The sequence below is a fragment of the Papio anubis genome, chromosome 4 (assembly GCF_008728515.1).
Source record: "Papio anubis isolate 15944 chromosome 4, Panubis1.0, whole genome shotgun sequence".
NCBI lineage: Eukaryota > Metazoa > Chordata > Mammalia > Primates > Cercopithecidae > Papio > Papio anubis.
In genome coordinates this window covers 61418080-61434321 of record NC_044979.1, presented here as the reverse complement: position 1 = coordinate 61434321, position 16242 = coordinate 61418080, and the positions used below count along the sequence as shown (strand labels likewise).

The window sequence follows — 16242 nt, the reverse complement described above, 5'->3', positions numbered from 1 at the left end:
TTTTCTTTTTCTTTCTTTTTTTTTTTTTTTTCATTACAGGCTTTTCCTCCTCTGTGCTTATGCATAAATTGTAGAGGGAAGAGAGCAATCTGAATGGAATAATTGTACTCCAAACACAGCATCCCATCTAAAAGACTGTCATTGGACCAACTCCATTCACGGTTCAAAGTCAACGTCTTACCAATTTTAAACTTCACCTAAAAGTTTTAACGTTGACTCTTATTACTGGATGGGTTAGGAGTCTTACACCTGTAAGCCAGTTGTCAGTCTGAAGAAATAAGAAGCTCTCTTATAAATAAGCTCCTGTTTGACCTTCCTTCAAATTCTTCAAATTTAACACTTCCCAACTTACTTGTCTTCTGTATCCCTGCTATATTTCATATTAATTTCTTTTTTTATATATATATATTTTTTTGAGACAGAACCTTGCTTTGTCGGCCATGCTGGAGTGCAGTGGCATGATTTCGGTTCACTGCAACCTCCTTCTCCCGGACTCGAGCAATTCTCCTGCTTCAGCCTCCCGAGTAGCTGGGATTACAGGTGTGTGCCACCATGCCCAGCTAATTTTTGTACTTTTAGTAGAGATGAGATTTCACCATGTTGCCCAGTCTGGTCTCAAGCTCCTGACCTCAGGTAATCTGCTTACCTTGGCCTCCCAAAGTGCTGGGATTACAGGTGTGAGCCACCGTGCCCAGCCCATATTCATTTCTTAACATGTACTCTTATGTCAGTAATTGTGTCAGTAAATATTTCAGATATGCTATAAGGATCTGCTCATAGAAAAATGATCCAACATGGCAGCACAGAGATATATCGGAAGTGAAAAACAATGGTAAGACTACATAATAAACATAAATCTGCATAAATATTGACCTTATAAAACAATATAAACAATGTTTTAAGGAGTTAAAATACTTTTTAATAACACAAAAAGCAGGAATGGTATACATCAAGTTAATATGTTCCAATGTGTTTGCATTGTCTAAGAAATGCTGAGTATTAGTTTCTATTACACTTTAATGAGTCAGCAATGTAACCATTAGAGTAACCACTAAAAGAATAATATATAATTATCAGTCTAACAAGGCAGAAAATATAAATAATAAGAAAATACTTAATCTGAGAGAAGGCAAGAAAAAAGGAGCACAGCAAAGGTGGATAAATAGAATGCAGAGAGTAGTGTGGCAGATTTGAACTCAAATATAATGGTACTTACAGTAAATGTAAATAGACTGAAAACACTAACAAAGATTTTCAGACTGGATTTAAAACAAAAATTTAAAAACCTATGTTGCTTACAAAAGACATTTCTTAAGTTGAAATAAAAGACCAAAAGTAAAAGGATGAAAGAAAAATAGTGTTCAAAAACTAACTAAAAGAAAGCTCGTACTAACAGTGGCAAGAAGCATTAATACTAATAAAGAGGAATATTTCCTAATTAAACTTTGAGTCACTAGAATGATATGGCAATTCTAGACTTTTATGTACCTACTAACATTGTCTTTCTCTAGGTAAAACAAATACATAAAAAACAAATTCACAGCCATAATTGGAGATTTTAACACATCTCTCTTTGCAAATAATAAAACAGGTTAAAAATCAATCAAGATGTAGACTTGAACATTACTAACAAAGTTGATCTGTATTAATAAACTTACATCTAAGTTATAGAATTCACATTCTTTACAAGTTCACATAGAATGTATAACACAACTGATCATATGCTGGGCCAGGCAAGTCTTCATATTCTTCAAAGTACTCACATAGGTACCCAACACCCGGCGTTCGCCCGGGAGGGAGGCAAGGCTGCCCGCGTCCCCAGAGCTCCCGATCCTGAGGAGGCGGCCACGTCCCCCTGCAACACGCCTGGGGGGCGGGAACACGGGACGGAGTTATCTCTAGCTCCCATACCACCACTACCACCATCACAGCGCCTCCCTCCAGGGTCCTGCAGAATGGGGGAGATAAGTTGGAGACGATGCCCCTCTACTTGGAAGAAGACATTCGCCCTGGTATAAAAGATGATATATATGACCCCACCTATAATGATAAGGAAGGCCCAAGCCCCAAGGTTAATTATGTCTGGAGAAACGTCATCCTTATGTCTCTGCTACACTTGGGTGCCCTGTTTGGGATCACTTTGATTCCTACCTGCAAGTTCTACTCCTGGCTTTGGGGGTTATTCTACTATTTTGTCAGGGCCCTGGACATAACAGCAGGAGCTCATCCTCTGTGGAGCCAACCCTCTTACAAAGCTCGGCTGCCCCTGCGGCTCTTTCTGATCATTGCCAACACAATGGCATTCCAGAATGGTATCTATGAATGGGCTCATGACCACCGTGCCCATCACAAGTTTTCAGAAACACATGCTGATCCTCATAATTCCAGACATGGCTTTGTCTTCTCTCACGTGGGTTGGCTGTGCAAACACTCAGCTGTCAAAGAGAAGGGTGGTACGCTAGACTTGTCTGATCTAGAAGCCGAGAAACTGGTGATGTTCCAGAGGAGGTACTACAAACCCCGGTTTGCTGCTGATATGTGCTTCACCCTGCCCACGCTTGTGCCCTGGTGTTTCTGGGGTGAAACTTTTCAACACAGCTTGTTCATTGCCACCTTCTTGCGGTATGCTGTAGTGCTTCATGCCACCTGGCTGGTGAACAGTGCTGCTCACCTCTTCAGATATCGTCCTTATGACAAGAACATTAGCCCCCGGGAGAATGTCCTGGTTTCACCTGGAGCTGTTGGTGAGGGCTTCCACGAGTACCACCACTCCTTTCCCTATGACTACTCTGCCAGTGAGTACAGCTGGCACATCAGCTTCACCACATTCTTCATTGATTGCATGGCCTCCCTGGGTCTGGCCTATGACCGGAAGAAAGTCTCCAAGGCCTCCACCTTGGCCAGCATTAAAAGAACCGGAGACTGAAGCTACAAGAGTGACTGAGTTTGGGGTCCCTCAGGTTCCTTTTACAAAAGCCAGCCAGGCAGAGGTTTTAATGTCTGTTTATTAACTACTGAATAATGCTACCAGGATGCTAAAGATGACTATGTCAACCCATTCCAGTACAGTATTCTTTTAAAATACAAAAGTATTGAAAGCCAACAACTCTGCCTTTATGACGTTAAGCTGATGTTATTTCTTCTCTTATCCTCTCTCTCTTCTAGGCCCATTGTCCTCCTTTTCACTTTGTTGCTATCGCCCTTCTTTCTCTTATTGCCTCCCAGGCAAGCAGCTGGTCAGTCTTTGTTCAGTGTCCAGCTTCCAAAGCCTGGACAACCTTTCTGTAACCTTAAACGAATGGTCTTTGCTCCAGATAGCTGTCTTTCCTTGAGCTGCTGTGAGCTTTGAAGTAGGTGGCTTGAGCTAGAGATAAAACAGAATCTTCTGGGCAGTCCCCTGTTAATTATCTTCAGCCCAGGCTTTTGCCAGATGGAATGGAAAAGCAACTTCATTTGACACAAAGCTTCTAAAGCAGGTAAACTGTCAGAGGAGAGATTTAGCATGTATGAATGTAAGGACGAGGGAAGTGAAGCAAGAGGAACCTCTTGCCATGATCAGACGTGCAGCTGCCTACCTAGTGAGGACTTCAAACTCCACCACACAGCATGCTTGCATTCTCTCCTGGCTCGGGGTAAGAAGTGGCTGTGGTGTTTGGCAATGCTAATTCAATGTCACAACATATAGTTTAGGCTGAGGATAAAGAAGAGACGTTTTGAGTTTGTAGTAAAAATGGTCTCTGCTGGGGAAGGGTTTTCTTTTCTTTCTTTTTTTCTTTAATAACAAGGAGATTTCTTAGTTCATGTATCAAGAAGTCTTGAAGTTGGGTGTTTCCAGAATTGGTAAAAACAGCAGCTCATAGAATTTTGAGGATTCCATGAGCTGCTCATCACAATTCTTTCCTCTTTCTGCTCTGCCATCTTCAGGATATTGGTTGCTCCCCTCATAGTAATAAGATGGCTGTAGCATATCCAAACATCCAAAAAAAGGGAAGGATTTTAGGAGGTGGAGTCGGGTCAAACATAAAATATATATACATATATACATTGCTTAGAACGTTAAATTATTAGAGTATTTCCCTCCCAAAGAGGGATGTTTGAAAAAACTCTGAAGGAGAGGAGGAATTAGTTGGGTCGCCAATTTCCTGTCCACTGCTGGACATGAGATGGAGAGGTTGAGGGACAGGATCTATAGGCAGCTTCTAACAGCGAACTTCACATTGGAAGGGATCTGAACACATGTTGCCAGGGGCTTGAGAATGTTACTGAGTTATTGGGAGTCTTAATGAAGTAAGCTAGATATTAGGTCCATTCATTAATTAGTTCCAGTTTCTTCTTGAAATGAGTAAAAACTAGAAGGCTTCTCCCCACAGTGTTGTGCCCCTTCTCTCTCTCTCTCTCTCTCTTTTTTTTTTTTTTTTGGCTCTGTTAACATCTAGCCTACAGTATAGAACTGCCTGGAGGGCAGGGTTAGGAATCTCTTCACTACCCTGATTCTTGATTCCTGGCTCTACCCTGTCTGTGCCTTTTCTTTTACCAGATCTTTCTCTTCCCTAAACGTTTTCTTCTTTCCATGGACAGGCAGCTTCCTTTGCATGTATTCAGAGGCAGTGATGACTTGCTGTCCAGGCAGCTCCCTCCTGCAGACAGAATGCTCAGGGTCACTGAACCATTGCTTCTCTTTCGAAAGTACAGCTAGCTGCCACTTTCATGTGGCCTCCAGAGTGTCTCCACTTATACCCCTGTGCTCCCCTGCCACACTGATGGCTCAAGACAAGGCTGGCAAACCCTCCCAGAAACACTTCTGGACCAGAGAGCCTCTCTCTCTCTCTCCTTCTCTCATGAGGCACAGCCAGTCCTAGTGCTCACTTTGAGCCGGTGGGTCAGCCACAGAGCAAAAGAGGGTTTATTTTCAGTCCCCTCTGTCAGGGTCAGAACCAGAGAGCATGCTGAATGCCCCCTGCTTGCTCGGTAAGGGTGCCCCGCCTGAGTCAGTGCTCTCAGCTGGCAGTACAGTGCTTGTAGAAGTAGGAGGAAACAGTTCTCACTGGGAAGAAGCAAGGGCAAGAACCCAAGTGCCTCACCCCGAAAAGAGGCCCTCTTCCCTGGAGTCAGGGTGAACTGCAAAGCTTTGGCTGAGACCTGGGATTTGAGATACCACAAACCCTGCTGAACAGAGTGTCTGTTCAGCAAACTAACCTGTATTCCCTACAGCCTAGGGCAGACAATAGTATAGAAGTCTGGGGAAGAAAAAAAAAAACAAAAACAGAACATCAGTGTTTTGAGAACCTTGGACCACTCCTGTCCCTGTAGCTCAGTCATCAAAGCAGAAGCCTGGCTTTGCTCTATTAAGATTGGAAATGTACGCTACCAAACACTCAGTCCACTGTTGAGCGCCAGTGCTGGCAGGGAGGAGGGCCTTTCTTCCTGTGTTAATTGCAGAGAGGCTACAGGGGTTAGCCTGAACTAAAGGCATCTTTGTCTTTTGAGCTATTCACCTCAGTAGAAAAGAATCTAAGGGAAGATCACTGTAGTTTAGTTCTGTTGACCTGTGTGCCTACCCCTTGGAAATGTCTGCTGGTATTTATAATTCCACAGGTCATCAGAGGCCTGCTTGATAATATATGAATAATAAAAAACAACTTTCACTTCTTCCTATTGTAATCATGTGCCATTGATCTGATCTGTACCATGACCCTACATCAGGCTGGATGGCACCTCAGGCTGAGGGCCCCAATGTTTGTGTGGGTGTGGGTGGGGATGGGGGTGGGGGTGTGTCTGCTGAGTAAGGAACACTATTTTCAAGATTCTAAAGCTCAATTCAAGTGACACATTAATGATAAACTCAGATCTGATCAAGAGTCTGGATTTCTAACAGTCCTTGCTTTGGTGGTGTGCTGACAACTTAACCCGGGTGCCTTACATCTTTTCTAATCACAGTGCTTCATATGAGCCTGCCCTCACTCCCTCTGTGGAATCCCTTTGCACCTGAGAGCCTACTGAAGTGGCTTGTAGAAAAAGGGACCTGAGTGGAGGATTAACAGTATCGTGATTTGCAGGATTCCCTTCTGGGATTCATTCTGGAAACTTTTGTTAGGGCTGCTTTTCTTAAGTGCCCACATTTGATGGAGGGTGGAAGTAATTTGAATGTATTTGATTTATAATTTTTTTTTTAGGTTAAAAGATGGTTGTAGCATTTAAAATGGAAAATTTTCTCCTTGGTTTGCTAGTATCTTGAGTGTATTCTCTGTAAGTGTAGCTCAAATAGGTCATCATGAAAGGTTAAAAAAGGGAGGTGGCCATGTTATGCTGGTGGTTAAGGCCAGGGCCTCTCCTACCACTGTGCCACTGACTTGCTATGTGACCCTGGGCAAGTCACTTAACTATAATGTGCCTCAGTTTTCCTTCTGTTAAAATGGGGATAATAATACTGACCTACCTCAAAGGGCAGTTTTGAGGCGTGACTAATACTGTTTATAAAGCATTTTGGGATCCTTCAGCACAGGAATTCTCAAGACCTGAGTAGTTTTTATAATAACAATGTCCACCATGATCTTGATATGTCCATGTGTCCCAGATGCTGTCATTAGTCTATATGGTTCTCCAAGAGATGGAATGAATCCATTGGAGAAGTGGTGGATAACTAGCCAGAAAAAAATTGAGAATGCATAAACACCACATTGCCATGGAAACATACAGAGGATACTTTTGATTGGGTGGGATTTTTCCCTTTTTATGTGGGATAGTAGTTACTTGTGACAAGAATAATTTTGGAATAATTTATATTAATATCAACTCTGAAGCTAATTGTACTAATCTGAGATTGTGTTTGTTCATAATAAAGGTGAAGTAAATCCAAAAAAGAAAACAAAGTACTAAAATAATACAACAGCAGAAAGAAAACCAGAAAATCCTCATAGATTTGGAAATTAAGTAATAATCTTCTTTAAAAACTTGTGTTTCAAAGAAGAAATCGCAGTAGCAATTTAGAAAATATTTTAAAGTGAGTGTAATGAAATACTTTATTTCAAAACTTTGGGGATATAGCCAACCCCACACTTACAAGAAAATTGATAGAGAAGAAAAAAGAGTGAAAAATCAATAAGCTAATTGCATCAATAACTTATTGCATCTTAAGAACAATGAGTGAAAATAGTACCCAGATCTTGGTTTCTAAATTCCATTCCTCATTAAAAGGAACCAGAGATCCCTCTCCTTACAAAAGTGCTTGATTGCCAGTTTGGGACAGGACAAGGTCAATCTGGGATATTCTGTTGTGTCTGAAAGCACAGAAATTCTCTAAAATGAGTGGGATTCAAAAGAGCAGTGTTGTTCTTGAAGAGGTTTATGGGTTATAAACAGTCATAAAAATGTCCTAAGTCATCTGATTGAGAGAGTGACAGAGAGAGAGAGAGAGAGAAGCAATAACAGGGAAATAGAAAAGCTTATACAGTTGGCCCTCCATATCTGTGGGTTCCACATGTGTAGATTCAACCAACTACAGATCAAAAAAGTTTCCCAAAGTTCCAAAAGGCAAAACTTGATTTTACTATGAAGTAAATTCACAAATAAAGTGATGTGATGTATTACGAATTCTAAGTAATCTAGCAATAATTTAAAGTGTATGGGATGATGTGCATAGGTTATATGCAAATACGATGTCATTTTACATAAGGGACTTGAGCATCCTCTGATTGGTTCCTAGAACAAATCCCCCATGTATACCATGGGGATGACTGTGTTTACAAAATATACTGCTTCATAAATATAGAAGAAATCACAGAATGAGAAAAATAATGCGTCTTTCAATTCCAATGTAATAACTAATGCAGGCAAGAATCATCAATCAATGGTAAAGTCATTAGGTGAAAAGTTTTTGGAGAACAACATATGTGAAACTCTCAAAATATTAGCCTACAGATGACATCAATTACAAAGCCATAGCTTTTACAATAAAAGAATCACAGTCATCTTCTAAAACAAGTGATCAAATTTAGACTCACCAAAAGTTGGACAACCTGATAAGAGCCTCAAGCTTTGAAGCAATAAAAGGTGCACATCATTGCCTATGACGTATATCCTTGCCAAGAAATTATCTAAGTTGAATCTAATCATGTGAAAAGCACTCAGACAAATCCCGAATAAGGGACATTCTATAAGACAGCCAGCCTGGACTCTTAAATAGAACAGTCAATGTCAGGACAAACAAAGGCAAAGCTACTGTTCTAGATTAAAAGAGACCAAAGAGACAAAAAACCAAATGTAACGTGTTAACTTCACTGGATCCTAGATTTTGGGGAAAAATTTATAAAAGACTTTTCTAGAGATAATTAGAAGAGATTTTATATGGACTATATATTGATTATATAGAATTAACTGTTAATTTTCTTACAAACAAAAATAGTTGTATTTGTTTTCTATTGATGCTATTACAGATCTCCCCAAACTTGGTTTAAAAGAAGAGATTTTATATGGACTATATATTGATTATATAGAATTAACTGTTAATTTTCTTACAGATAAAAATAGTTGTATTTGTTTTCTATTAATGCTATTATAGATCTCCCCAAACTTGGTTTAAAACAACACAAATTTGTTGTATAGTTCTGTACGTTGGAAATTTGACATGGGTCACACTGAGCTAAAATCAAAGTATTGACAGGGCTGCCTTACTTTCTAAGGGCTCACAGGAAGAATTCATCTCCTTGCCTCTTTGAGCCTTAAAATGCCACCAACATTATGGCTTTGGGGCTCTCTTTATCCATCTTCTTAGTTAGCAATGTTGCATCTCTCTAATCATTATTCCATAGTCACATCTCCCTCTGACCACATCAAGGAGAGGTCTTCTACTTTAAAGGAACCATGTAATTAGATTGGGCCCACCTGGTTTCAGGTTGTCAAGGGTTACTTTTTTCTTGCCCAACCACTTTTTTTTCCCCCATCTCACGGTCCTTAATTTAGTTACATCTGCAAAGTTCCTTTTACCATATAGGGTAACTATTCAGAGGTTCTGGGTATTAGATTGTAAAATCTTTGAGGAAGAAGACAAACCACAAAGGTATTGTGGTTATTTAGAAAATTGTTTTTATTCATAGGACATGCATGTTTAATGATTTAGGAGTAAATCTGCAACTTAAATATGTATGTGTGTGCATGTATGTGTGTTATATGTATTAAGCACACACATATACACATACAGATAACCAACTGTAGCAAAATCCTAACAATAGTTGAATCTAGAAAGAGGTTTTATGGTTGTGTTAGTTCTGTTCTTTCAAATTTTCTGTGGGTTTAAAATTTTTCTAAAGAGGAAAGGAGGCATGTTGTTTAACTTCTTTAGTTCCCAGACAATACAGGAAACATGGGCTTTCAAGTGTGTATTGATGGCAGCAGTGGCCCATCTAGAGCGGCCACTACCAAGACACCGGCTGCAACCTGCAACAGGGAGGCGCGGCCAGGGCTATAACACTCCTTGGAGCCAGCAGAAGTCCCGCCACCCACCCGCAACTCCATGGAGCAGGCAGGAGCCCCTCCCTCCCTGGGTGCCGCTGGAGCCGCTCTGCCACGGCTTTGGTCCCTTGCGTCTCTGTGCTCTTGGGGGCCCGGGAAGGCCCCCCTGCCTCCTGTAGGCTCAGAAGTCCCTGCTTCCGCTACCTAGCTTCTTCTCGCTGTTGGCGCCCACTCCGATCTCAGGGGTGAGGCCGAGACTGCACACTCCACGGAGCCACCTGGAGCAGGGGACAAGCAGGAAGCCCCGCCCCTTCTGAGCTGGCAGGACAGGAGCTTCCCAGCTGCCCTCTTAGGCACAGGACTCGAGCACCTCTGTAGTCTGCACCTCTGGGGGCCCAGGAAGGACCCCTGTCCCCGCAGGCTCGGGGGTATCCGTTCTCGCTGCCATGCCTCTTCCTGCTTAGGGCACCTGCGCCCGTCTCAGAGTGGGGCGAAGCGTGGACACTGTCACAGCCCGGCCAGGTGTGCCCACACTTAGGGAAATGCTGACACCCCAGCCCCCTGTCACTTTGGCCCCCTCCAGACGTTGGGCACTTGCAGGCGTGAAAGGGGAAGCCTAGAGGAAGCTGAGGGTGGTTCTAGAGCTGGCTTGCAGGTGCCCCTTGGTGCCAGCAGCCTGGGTATCAAGAATTGCCGCAGGAGGCAGTCTCCTCGGTGGAAGAGGGCGGGTCCCTGGTGAGGCCCCACCTTCGGGCCAGGGAGGGCCTGAGGTTGGGGGCCATGTTGCCAGTCCTGCAGACAGGAGTGGAAGCTTGTGGTGCTGTTTCCAGGCCCACCCACGGCACCCCATGAGCCAAGCAGCACGCACTTCCTCCCCTCTGAGGCCCATAAAAGTTCCAGTCTCAGCCAGAGCAGAGCAGAGGACGCAGAGATGCTGGAATGACCCGCTGCAGACAGGAGCTACCCTGTCTACTGAGAGCTGCAGAAGACATGCCTGCAGAGAGGAGCCACCCACTCTAGTGCCTCCTCTCTGCTGATAGCTGCAGACAACAAGATGACCAGCAACAGAGAGGAGCTGCCCTCTCTGCTGATAGCTGAACACTTGTTGGAACGACCTGCCTACAGAGAGGAGCTACCCTTTCTGGCACGAGCTGAATACTGGTTGGGACACCCAGGCTACAAAGAGGAGCTGCCCCCAGCAGGTCTTCTCTGAGGTGTTCTATTGCTCAATAAATCTCCTGTTTGTCTTGCTCACCCTCTACTCCTTTCTTCCTGTTCGTGAGACAAGAACTCAGGACCCATTGAATGGTGAGGCTAAAAGAGCTGCTGTAACACAAACAGGGCTGAAACATGTCGCTTGCTCACCACATTGTGGATGAAGAGAAGGAAGGAAGAGCTGTGGACTTTCGGCGAACCCAGACCTGAGAGCTCCCCAAGACAGAGCTGTGACTCGTTTTGGGACCTTGCAGTTCCTGGCCTCTCCATGTTTATAGGCGCCACCGCATTCCCTGGTGCCAGCCAGGAAAGCTGCTTGCACTGCACCTGGTTCGTCACAGCCTCGCAGTGAGCGGGCACCCGTGCCGGCACCTGAAGCTGCCCACCCCATGGCAGCAGCCCTAGCGTGTCTGACTGCGCAATGCCCGGACCTCACACTCACTCACACACCCTCTCACTGCTCCACGCCTGCCTCGCCCCTTGGAGGCGTGGGATCCAGGCCAGTACCATGAGCTATGCAGCCTGCCAGGCTGAGTGGGTGGAATGAGCCCAGCTGGCCCGAGCAAAACTCGGGCAAAGGCGCCACCGGCCACAGGTTTCCAGCCAGAAAAGTGACACCCCAAAGATCCCCGTAAGAGTATCTCAATAAATTTTGGAGAAATAGAGAAAGCAACTAGAATGAGAACAAGCTGTAATTGATTTTTTTTTAAAAAGCAGTCATTTATATTTGCTTACATTTACTGAGAAATGGAGGCGTTTGGTAGTTTGTGGTGACACAGTGGCCTTCTTTTTGTCTGTTTCGATAAAATTGTGAAGAGGCCTTGTTTTGCCACACTTTATCTTGGTCTCAGAGTAAACTTGTCTGATGTTGATAATCTGAGAATGTTTACATTCAACAGAACAGCAGCACAGCCTAGCTGTGAGCACCAGGTCAGCTTCTGACAAGAGTCCTTGTTGTGACTGGCACACTGGTTTCAGGACGTCAAGGGTTGCTTTTTGCTTTTCCAATTGTGTGTGTGTGTGTTTTTAAAGCAAAACTCAAAATATAGTAATCAGTGAGTTATTTTTAAATTCAATAGTAAATGTTAAAGCAGAATATAGTCCTGAAAAATGGTAGCTCAGTCTGGGACAAATATTTTAAGGAAGATAAACATCATTCACGCTCATGCATTCATTTGACAAATATATTGAATGTCTAGTAGATATAGAGTTCTATAAGTAGCCCTGAGGGAAATATTATAGAGATGAGTAAAGGATAGTGATTGTCTTTAAAAAGCATAGACTTTGGTCATACATATGATAGATATTTCCAACTTCCACCATTTGTTATAAATAAAGAATGACTATCAGCATGTTTATTAACTAATTCTTTGTTTAAAACTGAATTCTAGGACTGAGCACAGTGGCCCATGCCTAATCTCAGCACTTTGGGAGGCCAAGGCAGGCAGATCACTTGAGTCCAGGAGTTCAAGACCAGCCTGGGCAACATGGTGAAACCCCATCTCTACAAAAATTTAGCTAGGTATGGTGGTGTGTGCCTGTCGTCCCAGCTATCCAGGAGGCTGAGATGGGAGGATCACCTAAGCCCAGGAGGTCGAGACTGCAGTGAGCTGTGAGCCCACCTCTGCACTCCAACCTGGGCAACGGAGTGAGACCCTGTCAAAATAAAAAAATACCGAATTGTAAATAACTGCATGTGGAAACCTAACCTTGAGAACATTGTCAGCAAAGCTTTGAGGAAATTTTTAGCTTCATGTATACATATTGTAAAATTCAAATACTTATTTCCCATAGACTCTTATTAAGGCTGCTATACAGAGTTGCCAGTAGAAATAAATATATGGCTGAATCTAACCGAAGAAGTCAGGGTTAAATAAAACATTACTAATAGCTGCTCCCCATAAGTATTACCCAGCCATGTAGGCGTTAGCAATGGTGTGCATTTACACTGATGGATGGATGGTATAAAACCAGAATTGTGCCATGCAATCTTGGAAATTCATGTATAAAATAAATATGTCTTCGTAAATTTTTCCTGATTAAGTCTTATCAAGATGTGATGGTTGGAACCACTGTTCTTTTTGCTATTGTCATCAGCCTTTTATATTCAATAAATAACGATCCTTCTCTGAAAGGAAATCATTCCCAGGGAAAACACACCATTTAAATGTATTGTTAATAGAAGTAATTGTTATGCAGAAAAATAGCCATTTGCATCACAAGCACATTCTCATTATTAGTTGCTTCATGGAGGTACAGTTACTGAGTAAATTTTCTATAAGCTGGAAAAATTCCAAGTAACCCCGAATAAGTTAAGCGTTCTTTCTGGTTTATGGTGATTCTGTTTCCAATAGTCAGGGCATTAAACTTCCTGAAGTTTACGTTAATTTAACCTTCATGCCTTTTGTTTATTTTCAAATTGTTTTGTTTTGTTTATACTGTTGAATCTTCAGAGTTTCATATTATTTTAGGTACCTATACTGGTTTCAGTCATCATATTGTTGAGTACTTTCACAGTCCTGCCCTCTTTGTACACTCCTTCCCAGACAGTGATGATAGGAATATTAGCTCTTTTGTTATTGCCCCATAGGTCCCTGCAGTCTTGTTAATTTTTTAAAAATCTATTTTCTCTCTGTTGTTTCCATTCTGCCGTTGAATCTACTCACTGAGTTTTTATTGCAGTTATTGCATGCTTGAGTTCTGGAATTTCCCTTTGGTTCTTTTTTTTCTTCTTCTATTTTGTTGCCATCATATTCTGTTTCTTTTCAGAGACTTTCTATTTTCATTTGTTTCAAGCATATTTGTAATGCTTGTTAAAACATGTTTTAAGTTTCTGCTTTAAAATCTTGGTCAGATAGTCCTAACATGTTTGTCATCTCGATGTTTGTATGCATTGTTTTTTCCTTTTTATTCAAATTGTGGTTTTCCTTTTTCTGGGAATAACATAGTATTTTTAATTAAGTCCTGGATATTTCGTGGGTCACATTATGAGACTCTGGATTTTATGTAAATCTTTCATAGCTGGCTTTCTCTGACACTGCTGCAGCAGAGGAAGAGAGGGGTGCCACCTTGTTACTTCCAGGTAGGGGTGGAAGGTCAAGGTCTCTCTCAGCCTTCATTGAGATTAAATAAGACACATTTTTTTTGCTCTGCTGGGTATGGGTGGAATTCTGGCTCCCTTCTGCTGATACCATGATGCATGATCCCTCTGCTGATACCACAATGACTAGGAGGAGCAGGAGTGCTTTCTTACTGCTGATCAGGGTAGGAGTTCTGCCCACCACTGATAGCAGAGCAGGAGTGGCCTCATCTCTGGGTGTTAGGGAATGTCCTGATTCTTCATTAGTCCTCCTCTGACCCCACCCTGGTGAAGAGGGGAAAGGCCACCTAGTCACTGCATGGGGTGGAAGACCGTGCTCCCTACTTGGTTTTCCACTGACACTGTTGGAATGGGCACTCCTTATTGCCCAGTGGGAAGAACATCCCAGCTCCCTACCTTGGCCTTCTCTCACACTGTCCAGGAAGGTGGGTTAGGAATGGTGTAATTCTAGGCTTCCCACTTAGCCTTTGCTGTCCTGGAGGGCAGGATTGGGGCCACAGTTATTTCTCTGGTGTTTAGCCAGAGTAGAGCAGTTATTTATTGTGTAAAATGTTTCCGTCTTGCTAATCCTCCCATTTCCTGATCAATTGGCTACAGAGGACAGGCTTTCATTGGGTTTATTTTTGTCTGCCCCTATTTATATTTCCAGTTTGTCAATTTTCCAGCATTCTGTCTGGGATACATGAGGCCAAAAGAAAACTCAGGGAATTTACTATCATGTTTTTTCTCTGGTTTCAGCACCTCTAAATGGTCTGCCTTCTTTTCTCTACTTTTCAGAGTCTTATTATGTTTATTTTACATATAATGTCTAGAACTTTTAGCTGTAATTAGTGGAAGAAATATATTTTAAAAATCTACTCCATTTTGCTAGAAGCAGAAGTCCAAAAACAAATTTATTTTCTGTGTTCAAATGTGTAACTTGTATTTACCATAAATTGTATCCATGAGGACAGTGAGACTCTTTTATAAGAAGATGGAAGTCTCATATTGAAACCAACTCAATAATCCCATAGACGGTTTTTTTTTTTTCTTTGAGAAACATAGAAATTGACCTTTCTGGTTTTAAAGCTTGAAGCTACGTTTGTGTTATCTGAGTTTCTTCCTGAAGAAATGAACTTCTGGGCTCTCAAAATGTATCAAAGAACTGCAAGGCACCAGATTGCTACATCTAGACAATGAGATGCCAGACTCCTAATTAGTCGCGATTGCTTTCTTACCCTTCCCTAATTCCTGCTTGCCTAACTGACCACCTGCTTTTTGTTAACCAACTCCTCTTCCTTACCCCTTCCTAGCTCCGGTTTTCCCACACATAATTATATTTTTTTTCTCTTTTCTAGAAACTCCCAATTTTAGTTGGTCAGGGAGATGGATTTGAGGTGATCTCATTAAAGCTTTTTTCCCTGACAATACTTGTTGTGTTAGTTATTGGCTTTCTGTTCAGTGAGCAGCAGGACCTGGGTCGAACCCCTGATGTTTCGGTAACAATATAACCTTTAGTATCCAATTTGTTTTAGTAGTTTTTTCAGCATTGCATTGGGAAAATTCTGCTTGATAAATAAGTTACCACCATATCCTTTTTTATTGGCCTATCACCCATAAGCCAGATCCTACCTGCTGCTTATTTTGGTAAACAAAGTTGTATTGAATTATAATCACACCTGTTTATTTACATATTGCTTATGGCTACTTTTACAATGCAATTGCATAGTTGAATAGTTGTGACAGAGAATTTGTGGCTCACAAAGCTGAAAGTATTTACTGTCTACTCTTTTACAAAAAAAAGTTTTAAATATTTCACCTTATCATCTCATGACACTATTGTGATAATTCAATCCAGCAGTTGAAATAAATATTTTATCTCAAAGATAAATTACTATCTTAATAATGTGTTATTTTAGCCAATAATTGGGTCCACTGCCATTTATTTGTTCACTAATTGGTGAAAAAAGATTTCAGACTGTTTCTTCTTAATCTGACACATTTAATGCTGTCAATTAAGGAAAATAATAGATGTCTAACTCCAATTTCAGGGATGACTCATTCTCACTGATTTAAACTATCTAGGGACCTACCATTAACTACCATTAAACTTTCAGAGGAAGGGAGGGCTGAAGGTTGAATTCAATCATCTGGTCAACAGTTCAATTATTCATGTCTATTGTGAAACCCCAGTAAAAACTCTGGACACCAAAACTCAGGTGAGTTTCCCTGGTTGACAATATTCTATACATATTTTTACCCATTGATGTGCTAGAAAGGTGACATGTATTGACAGGGGGAAGACATAGGAAGTTTTAATCTGGGATCCTCCCAGATCTCACCCTGTCTGTCTTTTCTTTTGGCTGGTCCAGTTTATATTATTTTTGCCATCATAACGCTGTAATTGGAAGTATAGTCCTTTCCTGAATATGTTCCAATAAATTATGAAGCCTGAAAAGGTAGTGTAGGAACCCACTAATGTGTTGCTAGTTGGTCAGAAG

The 16242-nt window shown here is 41.8% G+C and overlaps 2 pseudogenes across 2 annotated transcripts; both read left to right on the top strand.

The window, feature by feature from the left end:
• The first annotated feature begins 647 nt into the window (after positions 1-647).
• On the top strand, positions 648-5241 carry LOC110742877 (annotated as a pseudogene). The gene has a single exon (XR_002521114.2). The product of XR_002521114.2 is annotated as an acyl-CoA desaturase pseudogene (transcript).
• On the top strand, positions 4535-5241 carry LOC110742878 (annotated as a pseudogene). Its single transcript, XR_002521115.2, has one exon. The product of XR_002521115.2 is annotated as an uncharacterized LOC110742878 (transcript).
• Positions 5242-16242: the final 11001 nt, after the last annotated feature.